The sequence below is a fragment of the Bos taurus genome, chromosome 28 (assembly GCF_002263795.3).
Source record: "Bos taurus isolate L1 Dominette 01449 registration number 42190680 breed Hereford chromosome 28, ARS-UCD2.0, whole genome shotgun sequence".
Lineage (NCBI taxonomy): Eukaryota > Metazoa > Chordata > Mammalia > Artiodactyla > Bovidae > Bos > Bos taurus.
In genome coordinates this window covers 35,824,076-35,848,149 of record NC_037355.1, presented here as the reverse complement: position 1 = coordinate 35,848,149, position 24,074 = coordinate 35,824,076, and the positions used below count along the sequence as shown (strand labels likewise).

The window sequence follows — 24,074 nt, the reverse complement described above, 5'->3', positions numbered from 1 at the left end:
GGGCGGGGCCGGGGGCGCGGCGCCGGGTGGCTGCTGAGAAAGGGGCGCCGCTTCCCTGGGCCTCCCGGCGCGGCGCCGCCCTCCGCGCCCGGCCCCCGCCTATAGCCCCGCCCCCGCCCCGCCCCTCCCGGCCTTCCAGTCCGCGCCCGGGCTGAGCCCGCGGGGCCCCGGGCCCCTTCGAACCAGTCTGGGCGGGGCGGGAGGCGAAGGCGGCCCTGGTCGGCGCTCGCCGGGTGGGTTCGTGGCGCAGGCCTAGGCGGGACCCGCACCCCGCGTTTGGGGCCTCCGCAATATGCGGACGCCACGTCGGCGTTGTCACTGACCCAACCGGAACCCAGCCTCCTTGAGAGCGCGAGCTCTGGGGGCCACGTTTCGCGGCGGGGCACGACGAGGGTGACCGGGTAGAGAGGTGAGCGCAGGGTTAGAAAAATGGCTGAATTGAAGATACAGAAAGGCGTTCCTGCCCGGCCTCAGAGTCTGGGAGTGGGGGTACGATTCCAACCTAGAATAGTAAATTAACGTTTATTCCTTTACACACCCACCGGCAGGTAAAGACTGGCTCCTGGTAGCTTTGGTGCTAAAAATACCAGGCTTTCTTTGGACCACCTGCCGAGATTTGTCCCTCACCTTCATCCTGAGAAGATGGCTGAGAGGGTTCTTGAGGGGAAAGGGGGGCTAGAGGTACAGCCTGTGGTAGACAGGTATTCACAGTGCCGACTGGGCTCTGGTGTTAAAAAGGCTGACCTCTTGGGGTCTCAACCCACCTATCTGAAAAATGAGACCCAGGCACCGCCACTGAGCCTAGAACTCATTCAGTGGGGAAGAACTAGGCTATTCTGCTGGGCAGCAGGAAATTCGAATCTGTTAGAACTGGGCCAACAGACTGGTTGCTCCACCTTATGGTAAAAGCAACCAACAGGTTAAATGCAATGTAAGGAGGAGATCTTGTAAAGGAACTGTTGGGTCCATTCTCAGTTTTTTCTTATTAAGGGGTATGCAGCCAGCCTCTGACACCCAGACAGCTCAGAGACCTTGGAGAACTGCCCATCCGTTCATCTAGAGGAGATAGTGGGTGTTTGATTGAGTGCCCGGCCCTGATTTGATGCTCAGGATACAGCCATAAACAAGACAGCGGAAGCCTCTTACTCCATAAAGCTGATTTTTGGTGATGGAGACATAATTGCAAGTTGAAGTAAATGCTGGGAGAAGAACAAGGGACTGGGTTAGAAGATAGGAGCCATTAATTCTTTAGGTGGAGCCAGCAGGAAAAATGTCTTTGAGGAGTTGATGTTGGAATTCAAGTCAAGAGAATGAGGAGATAGTGCTGGGAAAAGCCAGGGAGAGAAATTCTCCCAAATCAAAAACAGCTTGTGCCAAGGTCCTGAGAAAGGTAAGTTGTGAATGTGTCAAGGAGCTAGGAAGGAAAAAAAACAAAAATAATATGGCCAGAGTATGGAGCCTGGGAAAGAGAACCAGGATGATATGGGGAGGTGGGCGGGGACCAAGACATGTAAGACTGTGTCTAGGTTTGGTTCAGTTCAGTTCAGGTGCCCAGTTGTGTCCAACTCTTTGCGACCCCATGAATCACAGCACGCTAGGCCTACCTGTCCATCACCAACTTCTGGAGCTTACTCAAACTCGTGTCCATTAAGTCAGTGGTGCCATCCAGCCATCTCATCCTCTGTCGTCCCCTTCTCCTTCTGCCCCCAATCCCTCCCAGCATCAGGGTCTTTTCCAGTGAGTCAACTCTTCGCATGAGGTGGCCAAAGTATTGGAGTTTCAGTTTCAGCATCAGTCCTTCCAATGAACACCCAGGACTGATCTCCTTTAGGACGGACTGGATCTCTTTGCAGTCCAAGGGACTCTCAAGAGTCTTCTCCAACACCACATTTCAAGAGCATCAATTTTTTGGTGCTCAGCCTTCTTCACAGTCCAACTCTCATATCCATACATGACCACTGGAAGAACCATAGCCTTGACTATACGGACTTTTGTTGGCAAAGTAATGTCTCTGCTTTTGAATATGCTATCTAGGTTGATCATAACTTTCCTTCCAAGGAGTAAACTTAGTCTTTTGATTTCATGGCTGCAGTCACCATCTGCAGTGATTTTGGAGCCCCCAAAAATAAAGTCTGACACTGTTTCCCCATCTATTTCCCACTGAAGTGATCGGACCAGATGCCATGATCTTAGTTTTCTGAATGGTGAGCTTTAAGCCAACTTTTTCACTCTCTTCTTTCACTTTCATCAAGAGGCTTTTTAGTTCCTCTTCACTTACTGCCATAAGGGTGGTGTCATCTGCATATCTGAGGTTATTGATATTTCTCCCGGCAGTCTTTAATCTCAGCTTGTACTTCTTCCAGTCCAGCGTTTCTCATGATGTGCTCTGTGTATAAGTAAAATAAGTAGGGTGACAATATACAGCCTTGACATACTCCTTTTTCTATTTGGAACCAGTCTGTTGTTCCATGTCCAGTTCTAACTGTTGCTTCCTGACCTGCATATAGGTTTCTCAAGAGGCAGGTCAGGTGGTCTGGTATTCCCATCTCTTTCAGAATTTTCCATAGTTTATTGTGATCCACACTGTCAAAGGCTTTGGCATAGTCAATAAAGCAGAAATAGATGTTTTTCTGGAACTCTCTTGCTTTTTTGATGATCCAGCAGATGTTGGCAATTTGATCTCTGGTTCCTTTGCCTTTTCTAAAACCAGCTTGAACATCTGGAAGTTCACGGTTCACGTATTGCTGAAGCCTGGCTTGGAGAATTTTGAGCATTACTTTACTAGCATGTGAGATGAGTGTAATTGTGTGGTAGTTTGAGCATTCTTTGGCATTGCCTTTCTTCGGGATTGGAATGAAAACTCACCTTTTCCAGTCCTGTGGCCCCTGCTGAGTTTTCCAAATTTGCTGGCATATTGAATGCAGCACTTTCACAGCATCATCTTTCAGGATTTGAAATAGCTCAACTGGAATTCCATCACCTCCACTAGCTTTGTTCATAGTGATGCTTTCTAAGGCCCACTTGACTTCACATTCCTGGATGTCTGGCTCTAGATGAGTGATCACACCATCGTGATTATCTGGGTCGTGAAGCTCCTTTTTATACAGTTCTTCTGTGTATTCTTGCCACCTCTTCTTAATATCTTCTGCTTCTGTTAGGTCCATACCTTTTCTGTCCTTTATTGAGCCCACCTTTGCATGAAATGTTACCTTGGTATCTCTCATTTTCTTGAAGAGATCTCTAGTCTTTCCCATTCTATTGTTTTCCTCTATTTCTTTGCATTGATAGCTGAGGAAGGCGTTCTTATCTCTCCTTGCTATTCTTTGGAACTCTGCATTCAGATGCTTATATCTTTCCTTTTCTCCTTTGCTTTTCACTTCTCTTCTATTCACAGCTATTTGTAAGACCTCCCCAGACAGCCATTTTGCTTTTCTGCATTTCTTTTCCATGGGGATGGTCTTGATCCCTGTTTCCTGTACAATGTAACGAACCTCTGTCCATAGTTCATCAGGCACTCTGTCTATCAGATCTAGTCCCTTAAATTTATTTCTCACTTCCACTGTATAATCATAAGGGATTTGATTTAGGTTGGAGACCTTTCATTAAAGCATTGAAGGGTTTTATGCAGAAGACTAATGTATCCTGATTTTCTACTGTGTGAAGAATAAATTGGGTGGGTGGCAGGCAAAAATGAAAGCAAGGCGACAGTTAGACTCTTATGGCAGCCCTGGCCCAAACTCATTGTGGTTTGGACCAAACTGATGGCCACACTAAGATCAGTAGTTGAAAGATGCTCTTTTGGACATGGACATCCATAGGATGGATGTGGGGGAGGCAACGGAGAAACGAAAGATGACTTTCAAGTTTCTGGCTGGAGTAAGTGGGTGAACAGTGCCTCATTTATTGGTTAGGGTAGGCTGGAGGAAAGGGACTACAGCTCAGACAGGCACATCAAGAATCCTGTGTTTATGTTGAGTTCAAGATGCCCATCAGAGATCCAGTTCAATTGTCCAGTCACTACACACCCAGAAGAGAGGCGTGGGCTGGAGGTGAGGCTTTGAGAGACATCATTCTAAAGATGGTAAATGCCTTGGGATCTGAGGGAGTCACCCAGGCCAAAGAGGTAGATGTAGAAGGGGGGAGGGGGGTTCAAGAGAGACCCAGAGGAGTCAGAAGAGTCAGAGCAAGAAAGAAGACTGAAAAAGGTTCTTTTTCAAAAGGCTGAGGAAGCGAAAGGAGAACCAGAGAGTGCTATATCCCAGAGACTGACAAAACAGTGTTTCCAGAAAAGAGTGGTCAGCTGTGTTAGATGCTGCTCACAAACCAGATAAGATGAAGAAAGGGAAGGAGCCTTTGATTCTGGCAACATGAAAGTCATTGGTGCGCATGATAAGGGCAGTGTTCCTAGAGTAGTGGGTGGCTGCCACGCGATGGTAGAGCGGTTGTGTTTGGACAGCTTCTCCAACAGGGAACACAGAACTGGGAGAGGTCTAGAAGGGATGCGGAAGGACAGGAGGCTTTGGCAGAGAATGCTGGATGACCCTAACAGCCATTCTCCCCTATTTCCTTTATTATAGACTTTCCAATTCTAGCTGGCCACACAGCTCCCTTGACTAAAACCAAGTTTCTAGGACTCCCTCAGGGCTCCGCATGATCACATGACTCAGTTCTAGCCAACAGGAAGTAAATGGAGGTGAGCATGTGCAACACCGGATAAGTAGCTGTAAAGGGAAGTGGTGTCCTGGCCTCAGCCATTGTTTTCTCCTGACCAATGGAATATGTAAAGATGTAGCTGCAGCTCAAGCAGGCTTATTCAATGCTGAAGTGGAAGCTGTGTGTTGAGGATGTTAGGGCAACAAGTTTTTGGGTTCCTGATGTTTAGGGATTTGCTGTATCTACTCTGGGCTACCTACTTCATCCTTTGTTTTCCAGTGCTTATAGCCATATCTAATTTTAATTTTGGTTAGGATATTTGGATTTTATTCAAATGTGGAGGGAGTAGAACAAGCTTGCAGAGTGATAGGAATGACTCAGGAGAGATGGCAGGAGTGATGATTCGGAAGAAGAAGTAGAAGGAGATGGGATGTGGGCAGGAATGGTGCTGTCCCCTCTGGTAGAAGGATGCCCCCACCATTATTAAGGGGGATGTGGAGGCAGAGACGATATTTCCAGTGAAGGTTGGGATTGGAAAGATGATCATCCACACCTGATGATTTCTGCTTAACCCTGGATGGTGAAGAATGTCGTGAGCCTAGAACAAGGAGGAGAGAGTAAAGCCAACTTTGTGAATCATGGACCCCATGATGTTAGTGGTCCTGCCAGCATGAGCAGCCTCAGAGAGACAGCTGCTTCCTGGCGCAGTTGGCCATACTGCTGCAGGACATGAAGGGGGTGAGGGAAGTGCCCTAAAGCCAGCAAGGCCGCCACCCCACCCCCACCAGCCCTCACTGAGAGTTACTGTGACACTCACCTGCCATTCCCAGCTGCCCTTTGAGACCCACCAAGCTTTACCTGACCCATTTTTACAATAATTTGTTGTGGCTTTCAGAGAGCATCAGGGACACTCAAAACAGAGCAGGCCCATTTTCTTTTCCTTTTTTAAAAACTAAAAGGAATCACAGTGGTTATCATTTTGAAATGTACAGAAATATCAAATCACTATGTTGTGCACCGAGACTGACAGTGTTGTAGGTCAATTACATGCTTCAAAAGCAGACTCACGGGAGAAAGAGATCAAATCTGTGGTTACCAGAGGCGGGGCCTGGGCAGGAGGGGGATTGGATGAAGACTGTCGAAAGGGACAAGCTTCTAGTTGTGAGATACAGTACTAGGGATGTAATTAACACCGCTGTATGTTACATATGAAAGTCATTCAGAGAGAAATCCTGAGTTCTCATCACAAGGAGAAAAATTTATTTTGTTTCTCTTAATGTATGAGTTAATGGTTGCTCACTAAACTTATTGTGGTAATCATTTTGATACTTGTAGATCAAATCATTTTACCATATACTTTGAACTTACACAGTGCCATAGGTCAGTTACATCTCAATAGCACTGAAAGAAGGAAGAAAAAGTACCATGTAACCTAAAGCGGAAGAATGGAGATATGGACAGTCCCAACTCATAAAAGGGCTGTATTTGAACGGTGATTTAGTTTCTGGGCTAGCCCCTAGAACTGTAATTGCCAAGAATATAACTGAATTATTGCACCTACTGCAAGCCTGAGGTATAGATTATCAGAACAGAAAATAGTACAAGGAGGGGTAAAAGAAAGAAGCTGAGAGTACTTTCTTCTCCTGGACCTGGAGTGGCTATAAAATTTAAATGGAGGAACTTGGCATTACCATCCTCTGACTTCCTCCTTTAACCCTCCCATCACCCCCCTCCCCCACTGCCCCACTCCGCCCCCCGCCCCGCCCCAGTCTGGTCCTTGTCCCAGGGCTGCTTTTGCTCACGCTGGGCTCCACTCTAGCACTTCTCTGTGTGTGTGTACAGGACAAGAGGTAGGGAATAAACAGAAACACCTTGAATATAAGAGGGATTTGGTGTCCAAGTGTTCCTAATTCTCAGCCTCTTGATCATGAGCAAAATATTTTACATCTCTGAGCCTTACTTATTTGTGAAGTCAAGATAGTAGAACCCACCTCACAAGCTTGTAGTAAGAATCAAATGAAATAACGTTTGTAAAACATCCTCTAAGCTAGAAGAAACTCTGTTTTCTTGGAAAGATGCCTTATTAGGGCCAGACGACCAAGGGTCCTCACTTTAGTCAGGATGTTTTGGTTGGAAGTGACAGAACCCTACCGAAACTAGCTTAGGCCAAAGGAAGGAAAATTATTAGAAGCATACTCAAGTCATTCACAAAATCAAAAAGAAGAACTTGAAACTCGATCGATTCTGGATACTAGGGGCTGATCCTGTGGGCTACACAGACCAGGAGCCCTTTTCTCTTTGTTTCTCCTAGTGCTCAGAGCTTGCCCCATGTTGGAAATGTGACTCCACATAACTCTACACTCTAGGAATCCCAAGGAAGGCCTTTAATTGGCCAAACTCTGGTCATGTGCCCACTCTTGAACCAATCACTGTGGCAAGGGAGAGAGGTTTCCCTAGTTCCACCAGGTACAGGTCAACATGTCCATCCCTGTGGTCAGTAGAGCAACATCTTTGCCAAAGAAGAGGTGGTGGGTGCAGGACCAGCCTAATTCTTGGCAGAGTTTTACAGTATATATATGCCTGGTATTCCTTAGGCCCTAAGCAGTCACTGAAAGGTTTTAGGCAAAATAGTAACATTATTACACTTGTGCTTTGAGAAGATCCCTAAGGCTGCAGAAGGATTGGAGGGACCAAAATTTTAAAATAGTTACGAAGGAACCTGTACAGTGGTTCAGAAAATTGATAATGAGGAAATGGTAAGAGGTGAACAGATTGAAAATATATTTAGGAGGTAGAACTGAGGGGGAACTAATAGGATGGTGACTAATAGGAATTCTGGCTGCATGGACAGTGATGCTGTTTACTGAGACCAGGAATCCAAGTGACTCTGTGTGTATTTGGTGAGGGGGTCACAACTTGGACCTCTTCCCTTTGAGAGATTTCTGGATAGAGAAAAGAGGTCCAAATTGCTGTTTGAAGTTCAGGAGAAACACCTAAGCAACATTATATATTTGAGAACTGTATTAATCAGAACTTGTTTTCGGTTCCTGTAACATCAACCCAACCACACTGCTTTAACTAAATGGTATTTGTTGCTCTTTGTTGCTCTCTTTATTGAAAATTCTGACGTAACGCCAAGTTTGAAGGTAAGCAGAGCAAGACTGGTCATTCAGGGCCCAGGTCTGCCCTGTCAGTCTGCTCTGGCTCTCCTTACTGGGAAGCTTGCATCCTCAGAGTCAGCTGTGGTCATACAGTGGCTGCTGCAACTCCAGCTTCCCAACTGCATTCCACATATGCAGGAGAAAGAGCAGAATGGATGAAGGAGCAGCACCTGTGTTAAGGAAAGCACACCTCTCCCAGAAATCCCCACTGCCTGCTGCTTATGCCTCATTGGCCAAGTCTGGTCACATGGAAGTCCTTAGCTCCATGAGAGGCTGAGAAATGTAATTTAAAGAAATAAGTCCAAGCCTGTTTGACAGAAAGAAAAGGAGAATGATTCTTGAGAGAGCTGCACAGAGAAGCTGATTAATAACTATAAAAGTAGAGGAAATTATCCTGGGACTGGGAGTTGAGAAGGGAGAGTAACTGAGGCCGAATCCCGATGAACGTGGGGCCAACCAGAAAGAGAAAAGAATAGGGCTTAATTAACCTGAGAAAGAGCATCAGCAAGGCAGGTGCAAAGCCAGAAAGGTAGTATGTATACAAGTCAAGGGAAATGAGGGTTTCAGGAAGGAAGGAGTGGCCCCCAGTTTCCAGTGTTGCAAGGAGGACTGCAAGATGAAGCTGAGGAATAATGAGGATCGGCAGCTTCAGAGAGCTGGGTTAGTGGAATAATTGAGTCAAAAGTGGGCTGGAGACTAAATGAGGCTCAGAGTGAGATCGTTAGCTGGAAGATGATGGGGGTAAGAGGCTGAAGGAGAGGTTTGTTTGGATTTTTTATGAAGAGAGAGACTTGAAGACGTTTAAATGATGCAGGAAAGACAGTAGAAGAGGAGAGATCCAAGAGTCTGAAGGAAAAGAGATGATGCTTGCTGGAGAAGGTGGGAGGGACTGGGATTCAGGACAAGTGGGCAACCAAAAACTGAAGAGCCGAGTTGGATACAGATGTTTGTGGGTTTAGTGGGGGTCCCTGAGTGAAAGCAGGCTTTTTTTTTCCTTCTGAAAATAGGAGAAATAGGTCACCTGTTAAAAGAAAGTGGCTAAAAAAAAAAAAAAAGAAAGAAAGAAAGAAAGTGGCTGTTTGGTGGGATCCAGGGATTTTTAGAGAAACTTAGTAGAAAATGAGAGAAGCTTCTGAGGAAGGCAGGCAGGAAGGTTTGAGGATGGTGAACCAGAGTCAGAGTCACAGCTCAAATGAGACAGCCTTCATCAGTCCTCAGCGACTGGGGTGTGTCCCGGTGTAGAGAGCACAGACCGGAGAATTGATCAAAGTGTGGAGGGAGTTGCTGGAAAGGCATAATAGAAAACAATGGTACAGAGGGTTGAAGACAATTGAAGAGAAAGCACTGAAGTGTTGCATCATGAGCTGTGGGTGTTGGGGGAGAGAAGTGATAGCTGGAAGGGCCAGTAGACGGAGAGAAAGGAGAAGATGGGAGTGGAGCTGGAGGGCCCTCATTGACTACAAAAGACAGGAGTGGTTGCACGAGGCTAGGTCGGACAGAGGGATGTATCCACGGGTGGGAATGATTGAACTGGAATGAAGGAATCAGTGACCCTTGGAGTGAGGAAGTCAGGGTCAAGTATGGCAGGACTCAGGTGAGCCGGGCGCTAACATCTTTCACCCTGAGCTGTCTTGAATTAAGGTTGCCTTTCTTGAAAAGATCAGAGAGCCATGGAGAAAGGTAAAAAGAAAGTAATTTGTTAGCCTGTCACCCAATGCCTACCCAAATATCTGTTTTAAAGAATTTGTAAATTTCCAAGGGCTTCTTGCTCCGATATGCAGCGGCCACCGCGGCTGTGAGTCTTCTGTCCTCAGAAGTATCCCTACCAGACCATAGAGATTTGTGATAGGATCCCATGTGTGAGCACAGGACACAGTGGAGCATACTTTAATGGTGGAGGCCAGGACTGTCATAGATGATGGTAACGGGGAGTCCTACCTATCTCTCCTTTGTTGTCCAACCTATAAACTGAGGGTGGGAGAGAGGGGACAGTTGTTTAGTAGGTAACCTCCCAGGGCCCTTCCAGCCTTGACTGCCTGTGAGTCAACCCTACTGTAATTTCTCCAAATGGGTGAAGACAGTTTTGCCAAAGCAGGAAGGTCCAGATGTTGCCAGTAAGACGTCAGAGGGAGGGTGCCAATCAGCGAGATTAAGAGTAAGGTCAACCCCAGCTTTGCCCCTGAAAGCTGTCTACTAGGGGAACTGTGGACTGTGTGCAAATGTGAAAATCACTTGACAGTGAAGAATTATTCCTTCTGAAATAATCTCATGTGAACTGACTTTGACAAAGCTATGCGTTTGTAAAACAACATGGAAAGGTAGGCTCAGAGTGAGTCACTCACCCCATAAGACGTAGAACCAGAACTGTTGGCTTTATGTCCAGACCTTTGTGTCTCAATCTTCCACCCCAGACTGGAGAGTCATGATCACATGGATTTGGGGATTCACTGAGCCCCTGGGACCCCTATGCTCAGGCTCTGCCAGGAGGGACCCTTGATAGGAACCCCAGGGAGGGGGACAGAGAGGCACCTGCCCCAGCTGCCTGAAGCAGAGCAGAGCAGAGGTGGATGCTGTACACATCACAAGCGCTTCTGCCTGGCTGCCTCACAGCTCTGGGGACTTTCCCCCGGTTCCGTGAGAGAAGCTGGCTGTCCCTGGGGAGCAGTGCGTGCTAGCTCCTGCGCGTGCACACACTGCCATCTAGGGGCAGCCAGCTGAACTGGCTTTATGGAACCACTGCTCTGTGTGTTGGGGCAGGAGAAAAGGGCTTTCGGTCTGGTCTGAGGCTGCTTCCTTCCTGGAGCACTAGTTCTCCTGGCTCCCCTCTCCTAGTTACCCACTCAGACAGGACTATGCGCCTCCTCCTCCGAGTATCCGAATCTCCCTTCCCTGTAAATGTTTCTTCTCTTCCCTGCTTCCACCGTCTCCACAGGCTCTCTGAGGTCTCTGTTGCTGATGTGACTTTAGATACCTTCCATGCACTGGCCACACTTCATGTTCATCACCAGACTTGCCCTGTCTCATGAGCCCCAGCCTCAGTCTAGAAGGAGAACTTGATTCCATGCTCCCCTTCCCCCAGGCCCTGAGAAGTTTATGTCCCTGAACTCTGCACAACTCCACAAGCCTGGTCCCCATAACCACATCTGAGCAGGTCCCCGTAACCACGGCTTTGACCACTGGCCTTCTTCACACTCGGTGATCCAGTCTGCCACCTCTAGTTCAGGGCTGGCTGCACAGCCTGCCCTTCAGGTCCCAGTGTTGGAATCCGTTGAATGGCTTCTGGCTGAAGGAAGCTGCCTCACCCAGAGTTCTTAGACCCAGAGCTTGCCAAATCCTCTTACCTCACTCTGGACAAGTGATGAGTGATCCTGGCTCTGGCCTCCCCATGGGGTCAGATGAAGCCAGAGTTCAGTTTCAGTTCAATTTCTCCCTCCACCCTGTCCTGCTTCCCTTACTTCCTGCACACAGGTCTCTGGATCAGCTTCTGTTTCCAGTGCAGTTGACCACAGCACATATTATCACCTCAACTCAGAACATCTTCTGCCCATTCCCTTTGTATGAGAATACAGAAGGAAGAAACCAGCCAGCCCCACCGCTCAGCCAGGTCCTTCAGAAGAAATGGGCCTGGATGTTCCCATGTCACCAGCTTCCAGAGTGTCACTCACACTCTGGCCCTAGTGTCTCCCTTTCTTTCTCCTGCTCCAGCTACTTCTGGCCAATTGGTCCCCAGTTTCCTTGCGGGGGCTCTGCCTGCTGCCCTCTGTGAGTCTTCAGCCCTTGCCCTCTTCCTCTTTCAGAGAGGCACATTTGTGTACCCCAAGAGTGAGAAGCTGATTACCTTGGTTGACTGTCACCCTCTATATCACTTCTTGGACAAAACTTTTGTGCTAGCTTTGCAGGTTGGTCTGCCTTGCATACCTGACCAGTCCATGGGGCCCTAACTCAGAGTCCAGGACCCACCTCTGGTCCAGCCACTCTGTCCAGGACAGTTTGGGGTACAGAGCTCTGGTGAGGGGACTCCAGTGGAGCTGCTGCATGAGAGCCCCAGGAGAGGGCAGTGATGCATGGCAAATGAGTGCATAGTGCCTCTCTTGTCTGCTGCTAGGGCTGCTGACTCGAGATAATAAAGTTTGATCTACATATTAGCATTTGCAACCAGTTTGAGTATGAGTATGCAGATCCGGTTTTGTGATGATTATAGTCTTATTGGTCGATTTTTAAAGGTGTTTAAAACATTTATGAGACTGAATCATCAGAATTCGGAAGAGTGTCATTGACTACACTTAACTTCAAATGTTCAGGGCAATCTACTTTGTTAAAATTATAAAAGGTCAATTTGTTAACTGTGGGGGTTTATTGTTTAGTCGCTAAGTCGTGTCCGATTCTTTGCGACCCCATGGACTACAGCATGCTAGGCTTCCCTGTCCTTCACTGCTCAAAAAAGTCCTTCACTACCTCCGGGATTTTGCTAAGTTTTGAACAAAATCCCGCAGGTAGTGAAGGACAGGGAAGCCTGGCATGGGGCAGTCCTTGTGGTTGCAAAGAGTCAGACATAGTATGTGAATATTTAAAGAAATGTTAACTGTTTCCGCTTTCCCATGTTGCATGTGAGACAAAGTGTGGAGCTGGCTGTGTTTCTCTGTGTACACAGAGTTCCTTGGGCATTAAAGAGTAAGCTGTGGGGAGCCCAAGGGGTGCTGAGAGTCAGTCCAGGGAGCAGGACACTCTCACTGTCTGTGCACCGGGGGTGAGAAGGTGTCTGTCCTGTGCTCTGCCCTGTGGCCCAGCTGGGGCCACTGAAGGGGGCTGACCCTGTGCTCTAGGGTAAGGGATTCACTGCTGGTGGCCCCCCAGCCCTCACCCCACACAGGCCTGAAGTTGATTCAAGGTTCTTTTGAGTCATGAATGTTGGGGACGAGATGAATGCCAGATAAGGGCAGCTGAGGCCCCTGCCTGGCAAGCGTGTCAAAGGCTTCCTGCTTGAAAGGGCAAGCCGCACAGCCCACCCAAGGAGCTGGCTGTGTCTCTAGGCCCAGCTCCCCAGCCCCTCTGGCCCTCAGGGCCCTGGCCTCCTCCTCCTCTTGAGTATGGGCAGTGCCGGGATAAGGGCCTGGCAGCAGGCTAGTCTTCTCTCCCCCTATACAGGCACAATTAGAAAGAGCACAGGGAAGGCCCAATGCCGACTGGATCCACTGACAGGCAGAGCAACTCTCCCAAGGGCTTGTCTGAATTTGCATTCCTCTCCAGGCCTCCTCTCCCCATGCAGGCCCATTGGGCTTACCCAGCCATACTGATTCTATACAATTTAATGTGCCCTGAGCTTCATGCCACATCTATAACCCTCTCGGAGGGGCTGAGGGTGAGGGTGCAAAAAACTTTTGGTCAGTAAATCAGATACAGAGGTTTACTAAGCAGATAGGATAATGCTAATTTTATTACTTCATTAAAAATATTTAATTAGTTAATACATTCACATGTATTAAAGTTCAAAAAGGCTTTGGAACGGACATTTTCTTCTCACCTGTGTCCCTAGCACCCTCTTCCTCAAAGCAAATACTGTTACTGTTCGTTTATTTTCCCGATAAGGGCAGCAGGCTAGTCTTCTCTCCCCCTAGACAGGCACAATCAGAAAGGGTAGAGGGAAGGCCCTTATCAGGATGTTATGGAAGACGCTGTCGGTTGAATCCTCAAATCCATTCTGTTTTCTTTTTCTAGGGATAGAGTCACCAAAGTTTGGCAAGGTATAAACCCATCCATGAGAAAGACTACATTCTCCCAGCCACTGTTACAGTTAAGTACAAGCATACCTCATTTTATTGAGCTTTGCTTTGTTTATCTGTGTATGTGTGTTTACAAATTAAAGGTTTGTAGCAATGCTGCATCAAGCAAGTTTATAGGCGCCATTTTTTGTCAACAGTATTTGTTCACTTTGTGTCTCTGTGTCACATTTTTGGTAATTCTCATAATATTTTAAACTTTCATCATTCTTATTTTTGCTATGGTGATCTGTGATCAGTTATCTCTGATGCTACTACTATTGCATAAAGATTACTACTTGCAGAAGGCTCAGATGATAGCGTTTTTAGCAACAAACTTTTTAAATTAAGATATGTACATTATTTTCTTAGACATAATACTACTGCACACTTAACAAATTACAATACAGTGTAAACATTACTTTTATATGCACTGGGAAACCAAAAAAAATTCATCTGACTGGCTTTTTTTTTTAATTTTCTATATTTACTTTTTTGCAGTAATCTGAAACTGAACCCATGAAATCTCCAAGGAATGCACGTGCAGCCCTTAATCCTGGCCAGTAGGATGTGAGCAAAAGTGATACATGCTTCTTCTAGGTCATACCTTAAGAGAAAGAAGTACGTTTAACCTTTGACAAAATTCAACATCCTTTCATGATAGGATTGAGTATGATTAAGTATGGAAGGATCTGTTCCATACTGACAGATTAAGTATGGAAGCATTATTCCTCAACCCACAGCTCACGTCATACTCAATGGTGTAAAGTTAAAAGCCTTTCCTCCTAGGATCAGAAATAAGACAAGGATGCCCACTACCACCATTTCTATCCAACATAGGACTGGAAGTCTTAGTCAAATCAATTTGGCAAGAAAAAAATAAATAAATAAAAGGCATCTAGTCAGAATTTCATCAGAATGAAATCTGTTTACAGATCACATGATACAGATCACTCTGAAGGCCACCCTGAAACTGCTAAAACTCATAAATGAATTTAGTAAAGTTGCAGATATAAAACCAATATATAAAAATCAATTGTATTTCTGTACACTAACAACAAGCTATCTAAAAGAGCAAGAAAGCAACCTAAGCTTTCTAAGTTAATAGATAGCTAAGCTAATAGACATCTATCACTGGAGAAGGAAATGGCAACCCAATCCACTATTCTTACCTGGAAAGTCCCATGGACAGACGTGCTTGGCAGGCTACAGTTCATGGGGTCACAAAGAGTCAGACACAACTGAGTGAGTGAGCGCACGGTAGACATGTGTAAGCACATTCCACACAGCAACTACAGAACACATTCTGCTCAAGTGCCTGGGAAACACTCTGGGCGCTTATTTGGCTGCTTCACGTCTTAGTTGCAGCACATGGCATCAGGCTTAGTTTCTGTGTGGCATGTGGGGTCTTAGTTCCCCAACCAGGAATCAAACTCACATCCCCTGCACTGCAAGGTGGGTTCTTAACCACTGGACCAGGGAAGTCTCCCTAAAAAACATTCTTAAGTATAGACCATATGTTAGGCAATCACATAAATCTTTAAAAAGTAAAATAATTGAAATCATACAAAAGCTTATTCTCTGATCACAATGGAATGAAATTAGAAATCATTAACAAAAGGAAATTTGAGGAATTCACAATTATGTGGATATTACGCTTCCCTGTTAGTTCAGACAATAAAGAATTTGCCTGCAATGCAGGAGACCTGGGTTCAATCCCTGGGTTGGGAAGATCCCCTGGAGGGGAATGGCAACCCACTCTGGTATTCTTGCCTGGAAAATCCCATGAACAGAGGAGCCTGGTGGTCTCATGGGTCCATGGGGTCTCAAAGAGTCAGACATGACTGAGCGACTAGCACACAAACAACATACTCCTAAATAACTAAAAGGTCAAAGATGAAATCAAAAAGGATATTAGGAAATATTTTGAAATGAATGAAAACAAAAACACCGCATACCAAAGTTTATGCAACCAACACAGTGCTTAGATGGAAAATTATAGCTGTAAACATCTATATTTAAAAAAAAGGAAGATCTCAAATCAATAACCTAACCTTGTACCTCAAGATACTAAAAAAGAAGAGCAAACTAAACCCAACACAAACAGAAGGAAGGAAATAATAGAGATTAGTGCCAAAATAAATGAAATAAAAATGTAGAAAAAATGGAAAGAGGAAATCAACAAAACCAAAAGCTGATTCTTTAAAAGGATCAACAAAATTGACAAATCTTTAGCTAGACTAGTAAGAAAAAAAAAGACTCAGTTTATTAAAATCATTAATAAAAAGGGCCATTATTTTATTTTCAGAAATAAAAAAGATTATAGCAAAAAAGAAAGCAATCTCATTTACAATAGCATCCAAATAATTAAATAAACCAAGGAGGTAAAAGACCGGTACACTGAGAAGTATAAGACATTGATGAAAGAGCCTAAAGAGGATACAAGAAAAAAAAAGGGAAGGAAAAGAAGAAGACACAAATAAATGGAAAGATATTCCATGTTCCTGGATTGGAAGAATTAATATTGTGAAAATATCCATTCTACCCAAAGGAATTTACAGACTCAGTGTAATCCCTATCAAATTTCTAATGGCATTTTTAGAATACCTTTTAGGGAAACCTATCGTAAAACCCTAAATAGCCAAAGAAATCCTAAAAAAGAACAAATCTAGAGGCATCACACTTTCTGATTTTGCACTGTAGGGAACATTCCATGCAAAGATGGGCACAATTAAGGACAGAAATGGTATGGACCTAACAGAAGGAGAGATATTAAGAAGACGTGGCAAGAATACACAGAAGATCTATACAAAAAAGATCTTCATGACCTAGATAACCACTATGGTGTGATCACTCACCTAGAGCCAGACATCCTAGAATGCGAAGTCAAGTGGGCCTTAGGAAGCATCACTACGAACAAAGCTAGTGGAGGTGAATTCCAGTTGAGCCATTTCAAATCCTAAAAGATGATGCTGTGAACATGCTGCACTCAATATGCCAGCAAATTTGGAAAACTCAGCAGCGGCCACAGGACTGGAAAAGGCCGTTTTCATTCCTATCCCAAAGAAAGGCAATGCCAAAGAATGCTCAAACTACCACTCATTTGCACTCATCTCACATGCTTGCAAAGTAATGCTCAAAATTCTCCAAGCCAGGCTTCAACAATATATGAACTTCCAGATGTTCAAGCTGGATTTAGAAAAGGCAAAGGAACCAGAGATCAAATTGCCAACATCCGTTGGATCATCGAAAAAGTGAGAGAGTTCCAGAAAAACATCTGCTTTATTGACTATGCCAAAGCCTTTGGCTGTGTGGATCACAACAAACTGTGGAAAATACTTCAAGAAATGGAAATACCAGACCACCTGACCTGCCTCCTGAGAAATCTATATGCAGGTCAAGAAGCAACAGTTAGACCTGGACTTGGAACAACAGATTGGTTCCAGATCGGGAAAGGAGTACGTCAAGGCTGCATATTGTCACTTGCTTATTTAACTTATATGCAGAGTACATCATGTGAAATGCCAGGCTACATGAAGCACAAGCTGGAATCAACATTGCTGGGAGAAATATCAATAACCTCAGATATGCAGGTGACACCACCCTTATGGCAGAAAGTGTAGAGGAACTGAAAAGCCTCTTGATGAAAGTGAAAGAGGAGCGTGAAAAAGTTGGCTTAAAACTCAACATTCAGAAAACTAAGATCATGGCATCTGGTCCCATCACTTCTTGGCAAATAGATGGGGATTTCCCTAATAGAAACAGTGAAAGACTTTATTTTCTGGGGCTCCAAAATCACTGCAGATGGTGACTGCAGCCATGAAATTAAAAGATGCTTGCTCCTTGGAAGAAAAACTATGACCAACCTAGATAGCATATTAAAGCATCAGAGACTACTTTGCCAACAAAGGTCAGTCTAGTCAAAGCTTTGGTTTTTTCAGTAGTCATTTATGGATGCAAGAGTTGAACTATAAAGAAAGTTGAATGCCAAAGAATTGCTGCTTTTGAACTGTGGTGTTGGAGAAGACTCGAGAGTCCCCTGGACAGCAGGGAGATCCAACCAGTCAATCCTAAAGGAAATCAGTCCTGAATATTCATTGGAAGGACTGATGTTGAAGCTGAAGCTCCAATATTTTGGCCACCTGATGTGAAGAGCTGACTCATTGGAAAAGATCCTGATGCTGGGAAAGATTGAAGGCAGGAGGAGAAGGGGACGACAGAGGATGAGATGGTTGGATGTCATCACCAACTCAATGGACATGAGTTTGAGTAAGCTCCAGAAGTTGGTGATGGACAGGGAAGCCTGGCATGCCACAGTCCATGGGCTCCCAAAGAATCGGACATGACTGAGCGACTGAACTGACGGACTGAATGTTTGTGGTGATCCACACAAAGGCTTTTGCATAGTCAATGAAAAGGAAATAGAGGTTTTTCTGGAATTCCCTTGCTTTCTCTATGATCCAATGGGTGTTGGCAATTTGATCTCTAGTTCCTCTGCCTTTTCTAAACCTAGCTTGTACATCTGGAAGTCCTCAGTTTACATATTGCTGAAGCCTAGCTTGAAGGATTTTGAGCATAAAATGAGTGCAATTGTACAATAGTTTGAACATTCTTTGGCACTGCCCTTCTTTGGGATCAGAATAAAAACTCACCTTTTCCAGTCCTGTGGCCATCAGCAAAAGGTTTTGTAGCCTCAGCTCTGGGGGCTTAATTCAGAGCTCTTTTGTCTTCTTCAAAATGTTGGTACTGACCTGTTTGGGATCCTATAACATCATATTTCTGTAACTCTGTTTTACCCCATAAAGTGAGGGGTAGGATCAAGATTTTAACTCATTGAGTCTATGGTGGGAGTATTTCAAGTAGGAAATGGAACCAGCGTGTCTTGCTGGATGTAGAGAGTAGTTTGAGGCATTATTTGTTGGAAAGAAGCTCTGCCAGGAGAGGAGTTTCCAGAGACCTGGCCTCTGCCTCTGGCTACTCCGTGACCTCTCCCATTCTAAATATGGCTGGGCCAGCCCTGAGCATGTACTTGTGTAATGAGAAGGTTCTCTCGCCAACTCTTTGGTTCCTCTGAATCAAGAGAGACAGGATAAGTGCTCATTTCTTTTTTTCTTTCCCAGGTTTTAAAATGAATTAATTTTCCAGTATCATCCAAAGACTTTTTAATTTTTTTTTTTAGCGTTTAAAAATTTTTAAAGGATTGTTGTGAACTTATGAATTTAAACATATCTTATATGTTCTAATCCATCTTAACTAAAGATGCTCATGTTGTCCCATCTTTTGCAAGAAAGAACCCTTCACGGTAGATCTTGAGTCCTTTCTTTCTACAAGCCTTCAGCGGTTTTGGAGCACTTGCTTGATAACTGATATGACAAGATATTCCAGGTGAGCTTGTACACATTCTTTGCCCTAAGCTTGTAATCAGCCATTTCTTTGATGTTGGAAGATGACAGTGTGGGCTTATCTGCTGGACGGAGGAGCCTGGTAGGCTGCAGTCCATGGGGTCGCTAGGAGTCAGACACGACTGAGGGACTTCACTTTCAATTTTCACTTTCATGCATTGGAGAAGGAAATGGCAACCCACTCCAGTGTTCTTGCCTGGAGAATCCCAGGGACGGAGGAGCCTGGTGGGCTGCCGTCTCTGGGGTCGAACAGAGTCGGACATGACTGAAGCAACTTAGCAGCAGCAGAAGAGTTTTTTCATGTTTCTGGACTGAACACCATACTAACTAGGGCATGGGTGTCTCTTATCTAGCTCTTAAACAGATGCTCTATTCAAGGCTTAAGATATAGATGAGGAACATTCCTTATACTTCTCTAACATACCACAGTTGTTTCTCAATTTAAGCCAGTGTTTTCCACCTTGACTGCACACTATAACCCCTAGGAAGCTTTTTAAAAAATACTGGATCCATCCTGGATGCACACCCAGAAATTCTGGTTTAACTGGAGTAGGGTCTGGCCTGGGCATTAGTTGTAAAAGTGTGAAGCAACCGGGTGGTGCACAGCCCTGGCTACACAGTTTATCATTCCATATGTGTTTTTACACTTTACTTCATATGTATGAAGCTTTAAACATTACTGTTGGTCAGTCTTAAAATTTTATGTAAATTGTGTGCTACTGAGTATAGCCTTGGGAAGCTTGGTTTTTACCTAAGATTGTTTTTATGCATCTCAGTTGATACTTAGACCCCTGGTTCATTCATCCCAACTATTGTGTTAACAGCTTATTAAAACCTTACTTCTACACCATCATTTTCTGCTCTCTTTTACTGCAAAATTCACGAGCAGTTAGTTGTTCAGGTCAAAGATTTTGGAGTCATCTTTGACTCCTCTTTTTTGTGTGTGTGTCCCAAATTTATTCATTTGGAAATCCCCTTAGCTCCATCTTCAATCTTCAAATACATCTGACAATTTCTCACCACCTCTACGGCTACCACCAGCTTCCAGCGATCATTATCTTTTGCTTGGATTATTGCAGTAGCATCCTAACTGGTCTCCATGGCTGATCTTCTATCATCGATCATCGAAAAGCAATCAGAATAATGTAAGTCAAATCATTCCTCTGCTCAAAACCCTCCAAAGGATTCCCATCTCTCAGTAAAATTCAGACGTTTTACCATGGTATGCCAGAACATGGTGTACATTTCCACCATCTATCTCACCACCTTCTCATCTTGTTACCAAGGCCAAGGTCATACTGCTTGCCTCATGCCAGGCCAATAAATCGAGAGAGGGATTGTTGGGGCAAGGAATAGCGACTTTATTTAGAAAGCCAGCAGACCGAGAAGATGGTGGACTAGTGTCCCGAAAACCATATTACCTGAGTTAGAATTTGGGGCCTCTGAAAGGAGAGGCAGGTGGCTGGTTGTTGCATACTTCTTGATGCAGGGATCCTTTATGACTGCCACTGTCCACATAGGTGTGGCTACAGTGTTCCTGTAAACCTCCAAGAAGACAGGTGCTATTTTCTGTTCTTCAACTTTTTAAAAGTCAGAGCCTTGAGACTGGACTATTGTGTTTTTCAGGCTTTAGGCAACACTCATTCACAAAGGCGCAGCGCCAGCGTGACTACGCACAGGCAAAGAGCACAGGAGTTGGAGCTAAAGGAGTAGATCCAATGAGTCAGGGTTGTTTTTCTCTCTTAGACAGTCTCATCTACCTCTGCCCCCTCACCTATGTTGTTACAGCCACACTTGCTTTCTTTTTATTCCTTGACTATAACAATCCCATCCCCACCTTTGGGCCTTTGGATCTGCTGTTTCCTCATTGATGTGAGAAGGGTAATGCTTTTGAGAAATCAGTGTATTGAGAAAGAGAACGAAGAACCAGGTAAATAAAGTAGGCTCTCCCATTTTCCCATGCCTACGTACTTTCCCTCTGAGGTTCAGAGGCTTGATCCTATCTGAAATGACCTCTTTACTATCCTGTGCACCGACCCAGATCTTCTCCACCCTGAAGATTCAGCCCAGGCTTCCCCTACATCCATGTCCATGCCATCCCTGACCCTTGCCATCCAAAGACCATTTTACAAAAATCATCACAGACTACCAAAGGCAGTCTGGTTCTGGGTAAATTCTCTTTTAAGGTGTGAGCGCTGGTCTAGACTTGATGCTAAATTCTTTGAAGATGCTTCTCAACCTTAGTTGCATATTGGAGTCACCCAGGAGCTTTCAGAAATGTTTTATCTGTGTCCCACCCCCGAGATTCTGATTTAATGGGCCTGGGTGTGTGTCCAGGGCATCAGAATCTTTCCAACTTCCTCAGGTAATTCTATCGTGCCAACATTTTTAAGAACCATCAGCTTTCCTGCAAGGACTCTCTCTCTGCAGGTAGTTTAAATTATTATGGATTCTTGATTAGTTTATAAAATAAAGAAAAGGGAACATGCTACTGCTTGTCAAAGGCTGCTGAAGCTTCAAGCCCGAGGTACACAGATATTAACAGGTTTGCTCTGTAGGGTCGTTAGATTCTTGCTTCTCAAAGTGTGGTCCATGGGTCACTAGAACATCATTACCAGGAGCCTGTTAGAGGTGTGAAAACTCAAGCCCCGCCCCTCCTCCAGTCTTGAGAACTGTGTAACTTTCAGTACAAATGGTTTTGTCCAGCCCCCACAGTAGGAGACCTGAACAAAACTATGCTCCCTAGCATAGTTTTTAGCACTCAAGGTTTCTTGGGGAGATCCAGCCCCCTGAGTCCTTGCCTGGGGAAGCTCAAGGCTGTCAAAAGAATTTACCCATTGCTCCAGCCAAACATCTGACCATAGGCCTCTGACCTACATTTTCTTTTTTTAAGTTGATGTATATTTTATTTTTTTAAACTTTTTATTTTATATTGGAGTATAGCTGATTAACAACATTGTGATATTTTCAGGTGGACAGCAAACAGACTCCATTTTCTTCCTTTTGTTTTTTTTTCCCTTTCCTTAGAGCATTTACTTTAAAAAAAAGGAAAGAAAAAACCCCTCACAACTGTAAATGTTCTCTGTCCCTTTAAGATGTGTATGTTATCTCCTGAAACCCAGGAGTATCTTCCTTAAGAACCTGGGGGCATCCCTCTGAAATGTCCTCAGCAAGACAGATAGGGCTCCATCTTCCAGTCTCTGTGGAAGGATGGAAACCTAACCTGCTGAATGAGCCAGTTAGCAGAGACAGCCTGATCACAGTGATCAGTGCCCCCCACCTGCCGTTTGTAATTTTCCACCACTTTGACTTTGTTCAAATCCCAGCTCATCTCCCCTCCCACTCCTTCATCTTCCCTTTAAAATTCCAGTCACCTTTGTGCACAGCCTGGCTGAATTCAGTTCTGCACTGAAGCCTCTGCCCTAACTGTAGGGGTTACCAAGTAAACTCCACCTACAGTGCCTTTAACTAGTGTTTGGCTTTTCTCTAACCTTATTCATTTAACAAGATCTTTAGGTGATTTGCATGTATATGAAAGTTGGAGAAGTACCGTTTCGTATTTATCATTCCCTCAATGACTTCTAATAAACAGCCCTCAGTGACAGATAGGAATTACTATGCCCATTCTACGATTGAGAGCCTAAGGTCAGAGCTTTGCTTAAAGTCACACGGTTAAACTAGAACTTGAGCTCACCTCATAACTCAGTCCAGTGCTCATTCCGTAACGCCATGCTGATTGGGGAGAGAAGACACAACGCATGCGAGGACCCAGGAGTGAAACAGCTGATGAAGAAGATCACAATAAGGTTGGTTCCTCTCCAGGCATCCATTTCAGCGACATCTTGCAGGCTCTGCTCTTCTTTGGTTGTATGAGAACTGTTTCAGAATCAAGTGTCTCCTAGGCACCAAAGAATTCTCATCTGGAAAATCCTATCACTACCTGGAGTCCCAGGGGTCACAGCTAGTAGGGGATGAGTCACTGTTGACCCTCTTCAAGTACTGAAGAGCGCTGCCTCCAAGAAGCCCAGCACCTCACGGGCTACTGCACACACCATACAGCCACCACATGAAATCAGACCCAGTCCTGGTCTTAGTCCTGAACTAGCCACCCCTCCTCACTGTACGCTCATTGCCGATATGCCTACCTTCCCAGCTTTATGTCCACCCTCCATCTTCATTTCTTGCTTTCCCGGATAAACACTGGCTCCCTTCTTCCTGGCCGGTTTGGCCCCTTAGGTAAATTCAGTAGTTCCCCCTTATCCATGGTTTTGCTTTCCACCCTTTCAGCTGCCTGAAGTCAACTGCCCTCTGAAAATATTAAATGGAAAATTTCAGAAAAAAAAATTGTGAAGTTTTAAATTGGACGCCGTTCTGAGTAGCATGATGAAATCTTGCTCTGTCCCGCTGTCCTGCGTGGGATGCACAAGCATCCCCATCATCTGCTTCTGGCACCCAAACCCCAACACTGTCATGGCTCAGGGATCCAGGATCACTTGGAGCAGACAGATGATCCTTCTTCTTACTGTCAGGTCAGCAGTTGCCTGACCCTACAATGCCTACGTCATTCACCTCATTTCATCTCAGTACATAGCATCTCAGCATCACAAGGAGGATAAGTATAGTACATTAAGATACTTTGAGAGAGACCACAGTCACATAACTTTTATCAGAGTATAATTTTTCTATTTTATTGTTTTTAATCTCTTGTCTAATTTATACTTTATAATAGGTATGCATGTATAGGAAAAAACACGGTATACATAGGGTTCAGCGTCTTCCATGTTTTCAGGCAGCCGGAGGGGTTCTTGGAACATATACATGTAGAGGGGGACCACTGTACTCCTCTCCTCTGGACTCCCATCCCTGCCTTCCTACTCCTGGGCTGGTCTGGTGCCCTGAGCAGACTCTCTAGGGCAGAGTCCCCTTCAGGCTTTTGTGGGCATCATACTTACTCACACGACAAAATTTCAAACGTAACAAACTAATGAATTAAGTTACATTTCATCTTCTCTGTCCTTTTTTCCCTTCAGTTACCAAATTAGGCCAAAAGACCATCAATAAGAAAGCAACTACCAATTTTAAATGCCAAGTCATTTCTCTAG

The 24,074-nt window shown here is 44.9% G+C and overlaps 1 long non-coding RNA gene across 1 annotated transcript; it reads left to right on the top strand.

Annotated features, from left to right (window-relative positions):
• The first annotated feature begins 31 nt into the window (after positions 1-31).
• Positions 32-19,825, top strand: LOC101907998 (uncharacterized). The gene is made up of 4 exons (XR_240511.5): positions 32-409; positions 991-1,390; positions 13,530-13,604; positions 14,072-19,825. It is a non-coding gene; the product is annotated as an uncharacterized lncRNA (long non-coding RNA).
• The last annotated feature ends 4,249 nt before the right edge of the window (positions 19,826-24,074 follow it).